Source organism: Mustela erminea, chromosome 17 (genome assembly GCF_009829155.1).
Source record: "Mustela erminea isolate mMusErm1 chromosome 17, mMusErm1.Pri, whole genome shotgun sequence".
Taxonomy (NCBI): domain Eukaryota; kingdom Metazoa; phylum Chordata; class Mammalia; order Carnivora; family Mustelidae; genus Mustela; species Mustela erminea.
Genome location: NC_045630.1, coordinates 24547136 through 24556951, shown reverse-complemented (window position 1 = coordinate 24556951; position 9816 = coordinate 24547136). Strand labels below are relative to the sequence as shown.

General features: G+C 41.5%; 1 pseudogene; it reads right to left on the bottom strand.

Annotated features, from left to right (window-relative positions):
- Positions 1–6297: 6297 nt before the first annotated feature.
- On the bottom strand, positions 6298–6708 carry LOC116576366 (annotated as a pseudogene).
- Between the last annotated feature and the right edge of the window lie 3108 nt (positions 6709–9816).

Below are 9816 nucleotides of genomic sequence, written 5' to 3'. Positions count from 1 at the left end.
AGCATCTGTGTGCTGATTGCTCCAAATATATATTTCCAGCCCTAACCTTTCCCAGGATTCCAGATTCATATATCCAATATCCTTATGTGAATGTCTAAGAGGCATCTCAATTTTATAGGTCCAAAATGGAACCTAGGTTTTCCTGCCCAAGTCTGTTCTAGTCTTCTCCATCTTGGTGTCAAATGAACTATGTAGCTGTCCAAACAACAAACACAGAAGTTATCCCTGATTCTTTCTCTCTCTCTCTATGTATTTATATATGTATATATTTATATAAATATAATATATAATATTATTTTTAAATATATATAAATATACATAAATACATAAGACTCATCAGCAAATACTACTAAATAGATAGTCCCCAACTTATGATGGTTCAACTTGGGATTTTTCAACTTTACAATGGTGTAACAGTGGCGTGCATTCGGTAGGAACCATACTTTGTGAATTTTGAGTTTTGATCTTCTCCCAGAATAGTGATAAGCGGTACTAAACTCTCATGATACTGGGCCGTGGCAGAGCGCGGCAGCTCCCCCTCAGCCACGCGATCGTGAGGGTCAACAGCCAATACACTTAAAACCATTACAGCCATTCTGTACCCATACATCTATTCTGTTTTTCACTTTCAGTACAGTATTCAATAAGTGACATAAATAGTCAACACTTTATTATAAGACAGACTGTGTTTAGTGATTTGTCCAACTGTAGGTTAAGGTAGGTGTTTTGAGCACATTTATGATAGGCTAGGCTAAGCTATGATGTTTGGTGGGTTATCCCAATTTCTAATTAAGATATTTTCTTATCTTTTTAAAAATTTTATTTATTGGGCGCCTGGGTGGCTCAGTGGGTTAAGCCGCTGCCTTCGGCTCAGGTCATGATCTCAGGGTCCTGGGATCGAGTCCCGCGTCGGGCTCTCTGCTCAGCAGGGAGTCTGCTTCCTCCTCTCTCTCTCTCTGCCTGCCTCTCTGCCTACTTGTGATCTCTCTCTGTCAAATAAATAAATAAAATCGGGGAAAAAAATTATTTATTTATTTATTTATAAAATATTTTATTTATTTATTTGACAGAGTGAGAGATCACAAGTGGGCAGAGAGGCAGGCACTGCTCTGCTCCCCGCTGAGCAGAGAGCCAGATGTGGGGCTCAATCCCAGGACCCTGGAATCATGATCTGAGCTGAAGGCAGAGACTTTAACCCACTGAGCCAGGCAGGCGCCCCTCTACCTACGATATATTCAATTTAAAATAGGTTCATGGGGACATAGCTCTATTATAAGTTGAGGTAGGTCTGTAGTTCTACCTCCAAAATGTATCTGGGCTATTTGCCTTCCTTTTCCTGCACTGCCATGATCCTAATCTAAGCCACCGTCATCTCTTACCAGGACTATTGCAATAGCCTCTTAACAATGTTCCTCCTTTCTTTTTGTCTTGTTCTTATCACTTAGATCTCAGATAACAGATCAAGACTTAGAGAGGACTTCCCAAACAACCGTACTGGGAGTACCTTTCTTTCCCCTGTTCTCCATCAACTCACCACGATGTCTTTCTTCATAGAACTTACAACACTGTATAATTATCTATTTCCTTCCTACTGACCATGTCGTCTGCTTGAATATAAGCTCCGTGGGAGCAGGAAGTTGAACCCTTTCCTTCTCCACTCAGCTCCCAGGGTTTATCACAGTGCCTGACCCTCAGTAGGCTCTTGACAAATATTTGGTGGAAAGAATGAATTCAAGTCTTTCTAAAAGAGAAAATTTCATTGGGATTCCAGAAATTTAGGAACTGTCAATATTTGCTGTTGCTCAGAAACACCCCATTCAGATTGGCTGTATATACATCTACCAAATATGAAGAATGTTTATTTAAAGGCATTAAATTAAGACTGTTTTAAGCTCCAGTTACTAAATAATTCTGTAAAGACTACAGCTTAGGGGCGCCTGGGTGACTCAGTGGGTTAAAGCCTCTGCCTTCGACTCAGGTCATGATCCTAGGGTCTTGGAATCGAGCCCTGCATCAGGCTCTCTGCTCAGTGGGGAGCCTGCTTCCACCTCTCTCTCTCTGCCTGCCTTTCAGCCTTCTTGTGATCTCTGTCTGTCAAATAAATAAATAAAATATTAAAAAAAAAAAAAGACTACAGCTTAGTTTGTACCAACCTGAACACCAGGATGGTAACTATATGTGTTTATTGGTACCGCATGGTTCAGTCACCAATCATCAGCAATAACTAAAGGAGTTCTTTTACATAGGGGTGTGTGTGTGTGTGTGTGTGTGTGTGTGTGTGTTTTAAGATTTTATTTATTTATTTGAGAGAGAGGGAGAGAGCAGGAAAGCACAAGCAAGGGGAGCTGCAGAGGGAGAGTGGGCTTCCTGATACAGGGCTCAATCCCAGGACCCCAGGATCACGAACTAAGCCAAACGCAGATACTTAACTGACTGAGCCACCTAGATGCCCCTACATAAGGTTTCATAAAATATTTAGTTGGAAAGAAATAATCACATGGAAGAGAAGGAACAATATTGAATTTTTAGTTACCTGACACATAAACACATACTCACTTTACATAGAAATGTAGTTGAGGAATGAGAAGATATTTACAAATAGGCACAAGAGTTTTCTTTAGATAAGGAATTGTCTTTGTTTAGATTAATATCTTGAGAGGTCCCTAAGGAATGAAAGTAGAGGCTCTGTATGGGTTGGAAAGAAACAACAAAAAGATCACAAAATCCTTCCACATAAAAAATTGGGGAATACGGGTGGGGGCAGGCACCTGGGTGGCTCAGTGGGTTAAGCCTCTGCCTTCGGCTCAGGTCATGATCTTGGGGTCCTGGGATCGAGCTCCACGTCAGGTTCTCTGCTCGTGTGGAGCCTACCCCTCTCTCTCCTCCCTGCTCAGGCTCTCTCTCCCTCTCCCTCTTTCAAATAAGTAAATAAAATCTTTAAAAAAAACTGGAAAATACAGGAAGAAAAGAGAAAAAGTAAGTGAGGAAGAAGCATGGGGAAAGAAGAGTGAGCAAAGTGTCAGGAGGCTTAACTTTGGGTTGGTGGAAATACGGCAAGGAAATCAAGTTTTCAGTTTTAAATTGGCTACTTAGGAGTGTTGCATATTTGCCAAGTAGCCCCCCATTATGGCACACACTATCTTTGAATCTCCAGGAGGATTCTACTGCACACAGCTGCCTCTCATGAATTTGAGGTAGGAAATTTAGGAAGAGAGGCCACAGCCCACCCTTGGGTCAGAGCCAAATGAACATAAAGGAACAGCTGCAAGATGCAGAGTGAAGAACGGACATTCTACAGAAGCCAGAAATCAAACCCTGAGGTTACCGAGAGAACGGAGAGCTCAGAAAAGCTGCAGGGAGTTCAGGGAGAACCTTGTTTTTTCCCTAAGACATGGGATGGGGTTTCCAGATAAGTTTATGTAAACCTCAAAGTGATATCACATAACCAACAAGTCAGGAGCCCTTAACTATGTGATTCAGCTCATAAATATTCATCCGGCTTACCACAGTATTAGTGGAAATCCTCATTATGGATGATAGGTATTGTGTGTTCCAATTTGGGGACTCTTCTTTCTTCATCCTATCTTGCTATATTTGTTTCTATTTTCCCCTATGGTTCCATACTCCAACCTAGACCAATGTTAGCCACACTGATAGGTCACTTTTTATTTTTTTTTATTCCTAGAATTGGTTAGCCAGAGCAAAAAAACTAAATTTGTGAGCTCTATGTGGTGGGAGAAGTCTGATGAAATCTGAGTTTTAAGCAATAATACATAGGAAACCAAAGAGTTTCTATAAAGAGCATATTCAATTCAACTATATCATTTATTCATTGAACTCAACAAATATTTATGTGCCAGATACTCTACTAGGTTCTGGAACTTTATTTTTTTAAAGATTTTATTTATTTGTTTGCCAGAGATCACAAGTAGGCAGAGAGGCAGGCAGAGAGAGAGGAAGGGAAGCAGACTCCCTGCTAAGCAGAGAGCCAGATGTGGGGCTCAACCCCAGAACCCCGGTATCATGACCTGAACTGAAGGCAGAGGCTTTAACCCACTGAGCCACCCAGGCGCCCAAGTTGTTGAACTTTAAATATGAATAAAACCCAAATACTTCTATTGATGAGTTGACAGTCCAGTGGGGATATATAAACCAATAATTACAATGCAGTATGGTAAGCGCAAGGCATAGTAATAATCAGAGCATTTATGAGATCACTGAAGAGAGACACCTAGTGAAGCCTGCCAGAGGAGTCAGGGGTAGGGATGGCATTCTAAATGAGCTGACAGCTGAGCTGGATCTCCAAAGATGTGAAGAGTCAGTCAGGTAGAGATGGGGAGGGAAATTAGGTTTGAGGTTGGAGTAGGCGAGGTAAATGAAGTGGAGATCTATCTTCTAGAAAGGACACCATTGGCAAAGGCATAAAGAAAAAAAAAATGCATAGGCTATACAGGAAACTCCAAGCAGTTTTGGGTTGCTGGAGGAAATGAAGCTAGAGAAAAAGGTGAGGCCTAGACAATGGTGGGCTCTGAATGGTATGTAAAAAGAGTAGACCAGGGGTGCCTGGGTGGCTCAGTCGATTAAGTGTCTGTCTTCTTCTCAGTCCAGACATCCGGCTCCCTGCTCAGCGGGGAATCTGCTTCTCCCTCTGCCACTTCCCCCGATTTGTGCATGCTTACACACCCACTCTCTTTCTCTCTGTGTCAAATGAATAAATAGAATCTCTCTTAAAAAAAAAAAAAAAATGAGGAGAGCCCTATCTGAGGCATGGATAGTGGAGATAGAGAAGCAGGAACATACATCAAGCCATGTTTAGGAAGGTAAACAGTAAAGGCATGGTGAATGACTGGATTTGAGAAATGAAAGAGAGAGACTATCAAAGAATTCCCTCTCGGATGAAATACGGATAACAAGGTCATGAGCTAAGAGGGTGTCTACAGGAGGAGAAACCAGTTGAATGGAGAAGATGAAGAGTTCTCTTGCAAATATGCCAAGTCGCAGTAGCGGGGGGGGGGGGGGGGGGGGGCAGCCAGAATGAGCCAGAATAAACAAGAACTGAGGAGACAGAGCTGAGAGGGAGGCACGGCATGAGAATTTGTCTGTGTATTGGTGAAAGTTGAAACACTGAGGATGCATCTACGGACCACGGAGGAAAAAACGATAACTTTCTTGATGGGTATAAAATAGGAGAGATATACCATGTCCTTGAAGAGAAAATTCAATATCACACAGAGGCAATTCTCTTTAATGTAGGAGAATTTTGTTAAGTTGGCTGTCAGAATACTGACAGGGTAATTTCTGGAATTTGACCAGTTGATTCTAAAATGCACATGGAATGGGTGCCTGGCTGGCTCTGTCCTGCAAAGCTTGCGACCCTTGACCTTGAGGTTGTAGATTCAAGCTCCACACTGGGTGTAGAGATTACGTAAAAATAAAATCTTTATTTATTTATCTTTTAAGATTTTATTTATTTACTTGAGAGAGGGCGAGAGCGAGAGAGAGCACAGAGAGAAAGGGGGAATCGGATTCCCCGCTGAGCCAGGAGGCCCACGCGGGGCTCCATCCCATGACTCATAGATAATGACCTGAGCCCAACTCAAGATGCTTAACCTACTGGGGCAGCCAGGCACCCTAAGATCTTTAAAAAATAAAATGCACGTGGAAGACTTCATGCTAAGAATAGGCAAGGCAATTTTGAAAAAGAAAAAGAAGAGGTAGAAATTAACACAATGTGATACTAAAGCTAAAGAGATAAATGGACTAATTGGACCAATTAAACAGGACAGAGAGCAACACATGTGAGAGAACTTGGTATATGACAGAAGTGAAAGTGCAAAGACAGGGGACAAGCTGGACTCTTCACTAAATGCTCCTGGGTCCACTGGCTATTCATACAAGGAAAAATTAGAACTTTCTCACTGTACACATAAATAAATATCAAGTGGAATAAAGATTTCAGTGTGAAAGGCAGAATAATAAAGCTTACAGAAAAGAGTAGAGGAAAATATATTCATTACTTCCAAGTAGGGAAGGCTTTCTTTTTCTTTCTTTCTTTCTTTTTTTTTTTTTTTTTTTTAAGATTTTTATTTATTTGACAGACAGAGATCACAAGAGAGGCAGGCAGAGAGGAGGAAGCAGGCTCCCCGCTGAGCAGAGAGCCCGATGTGGGGCTCGATCCCAGGACCCTGGGACCATGACTTGAGCCAAAGGCAGAGACTTTAACCCACTGAGCCACCCAGGGGCCCCTAGAGAAGGCTTTCTTTTTCTTTTTCTTTTTTTTTTTTTTTTGCCTTTTGATTTTTTTATTACTCAAAACAGCTTCATTTTTTTATTTTGCTTTCTGACTCTGTGTTTGTGCCTTCAACACTTCCAGAACGATTTTCTGCTCTTCGATAAGGAAAGCATGCTTGACCCTGTCACGAACACACCTGGCACACATGGAACCACCGTAGGCCCTGCTGACATGTTTTTTCGCTTTAGACAACCTCATAAGCACGTTAGGTCTCACAGCATGAACTCCTCAAAGTCGGCCTGGGCAAACGCCACATGCAGATTTTGGTGCTTTCCCAACCTTCTTGGTATAAAGGTAAACGATTCTATTACCTGGGGTTCGGGACAGCCTAATTTTATTAGAGGCTGTATTGTAGGACAGCCTACGGCGGTAGGTCAAACGCTGGACCATTCTGAATGCCTACGGAAGCCGTCCCCGGAAGAGTAGGGAAGGCTTTTCTTAACACCTGAAAACTTACACCATAAACAAAAAAGATGATAGATTAAAATTAAAATTTCTATTTTAGAAAGAATACCATACACAATGTTAAAAGAGAAGGTCAGAAAATATTTGCAATTCAAATAACAGAAAAAAAAATTAGGGCACAGCAAATATGGAGAGAGAACTTCAAAAAATAAGTAAGAAAAAGACAAAACTTCAATAGAAAAAAATCATCAAGGAATATGAATAGGCAATTCATAGAGGTGAAATGCAAATTGCCAAGAGCATATGAAAAGATGCCTAACCTCTTCAGAGGAAAACGCAAAATGTAAAATGGATTGCTTTTCATATATATGAGAATGGCTAAATTTAAAAATCTGATAATGTGTAATATTGGTAAGAATGTGAAGAAACTCTCATACCCTGCTGATGGGACAGTAGATCGGCACAACAATCATGGAAAACAATTTGCCAATATTTTGTAGCATGGAATAAGTGTGTACCCTACTAATAGTAATTCGATTTCTGGACATATATTTAGAGGATCACTTACACAGAGGCACAGGAAAATTGCTTTAGGGATGGTCACTGTTTTATTGCTTGCAACCATAAAATTGGAAACAACCATCCATAGTGGAATGTGGAAATTAGTAGTGGACTATTTATATAATGCAAAACTACACAGCAGTTAAAATGTGTGAACTAGATCTGTGAGCAGTAACAGATAAACCTTAAAAGCACAATACTGAATGCAAAAAGAAATTCCAGGATATATTATGCATAGGACAATTTCATGAAGACAAATCAAACATTAATAGAAAAACTCTGGGCGCCTGAGTGGCTCAGTTGGTTAAGCCACTGCCTTCGGCTCAGGTCATGATCCCGGAGTCCTGGGATCAAGTCCCATATCGAGCTTCCTCTGCTCTGCAGGGAGCCTGTTTCTCCCTCTCCCCCTGCTTGTGCTCTCTCTTTCTCTGTCAAATAAGTAAATAAAATCTTTTTTTTTTTAAGATTTTATTTATTTGTCAGAGAGAGAGAGAGCGAGAGTGAGCATAGGCACACAGAGTGGCAGGCAGAGTCAGAGGGAGAAGCAGGCTCCCTGCGGAGCAAGGAGCCCGATGTGGGACTCTATCCCAGGATGCTGGGATCATGACCTGAGCCAAAGGCTGCTGCTTAACCAACTGAGCCACCCAGGCGTCCCAAATAAGTAAATAAAATCTTTAAAAAAAAAAAGGAGAAGAACTCATTAAAGGATTTGCCAATACTCATGTGCGTGCATGCATGGGAGAGATACATACCAACATTAGAACAATCGTGATGTATTATTGGTACCCAGGAGAGAAAGGGATTGGGTGGGATATAAAGAAGACTTCATTATATTTACAACATTCTATATCCTTTTTAAAGATCTGAATTAAAAACAGTAAGTGGGAGGTGAAGAAGTAGTGGAGACAGTGAGTACAATCTACATTTTCAAAAAGTTCAGAGGCAAAAAGTAAGAAGATTTGGTGGTGACTTGAGGAGGTTGCTGAGTTGGGAGTGCCCCCCCAAACGTTTTTATTATGAAAAAAAAATTTTTTTAAGATTTTGTTTATTTATTTGACAGAGAGAGATCACAAGTAGGCAGAGAGGCAGGCGGAGAGGGGGGAGCAGACTCCCCGCAGGGCAGAGAGCCCGACTTGAGGCTCAATCCCAGGATGCTGGGATCATGATCTGAGCCAAAGGCAGAGGCTTTAACCCACTGAGCCACCCAGGTGCCCCTATTATGACAAATTTTTAAACATACAGATAAGTTGAAAGAATTGTACAGTGAACATTCATGTATTCACCACCAATGTTCTACAGAGAGGATTTTTGCCATATTTGGTTTATCATGGATCTATCCATCTATCCATCCATCAACCCATCTTATTTTTTGGTTACATTTCAAAGAAAGTTGCAGAGTTTGGTGCACTTCATTGGTGGGGAACTTTTTGATTAGATGGAGAGGTTAACACGTTAACTTGAGGAAAGGAGCCAATGTTGAAAAAGTGTGGTTGAAAGACAAAAAAAAAGGGGGGGGGAAATGAATTGCTTTGGCCCTGAAATCGGTGAGAGGGTTCGGCTTTTGAAGAAGATGAGGGACCGCTGATCCTTATAGCTGAAGCAGAAGATGGAGGGATGGGATTTTGAAGGAGGTCTTGCTTAGTGGCCTCCATTTTTCTCCTTAAAAGAGGAGGCAGAAACATTTGTTGGGAATGAGAACTGGGAGTTGACTTAGGTCTGGCGGAGAGGGACAAAGATTACCGGTGGATTTACTGAACTGAACGGGAGAGGTAACTGACCAAAGACAAGCTAAGGGAATGACGGAGTCTCTGAGGGGCCCCGTTGACCTTGAATCTGTAGCAGCATAAGAATCTAGAGTAGCATTTTTCTCAGCTGTTTGAGAAGGAGGAGCAGAAGGCAGATTGTGGGAATGATCCGGAGTTGATGCTGTAGGACTGGATGCAAGAGAATGCAAGAGACTGGTGTGAGTATTTCAGATGGGCACCAGCCAGCGCTTGGGACTAAGAGTCAAGGAATAAGACAAGGAGATCGATAGATTTAAATTCTCATGAAATGGAGAAATGGTCCCTTTGCTGAGTTGCAAACTTGGAAAGACACTTTGTCCTAACTAGGTTTGTTGCTGCCATTTTGAATGCAGAGACATAGTGCAGAAGACACGGCTAATGAGGGCGCCTGGGTGGCTCAGTGGGTTAAGCCGCTGCCTTCGGCTCAGGTCATGATCTCAGGGTCCTGGGATAGAGTCCCGCATCGGGCTCTCTGCTCAGCAGGGAGCCTGCTTCTCTCTCTCTCTCTCTCTCTCTCTGCCTACTTCTGGTCTCTGTCAAATAAATAAATAAAATCTTTAAAAAAAAAAAAAAGACACGGCTAATGAATGAATAGTCTTGTTGCAAGTCCTTTAAAAATCTCTCCTCTAGAATCATTTGGCTTTTTTTTTTTTTTTTCATCTTTTGAGGACTCTTTAGAACCACAAAGCTAAGGAAGTGATCATTTTCTTTGGCTAGGGTGAAGTAAGTTGGTGTTTCTATAGTTACTAGAAAAACACAGAAATTAATTTACTA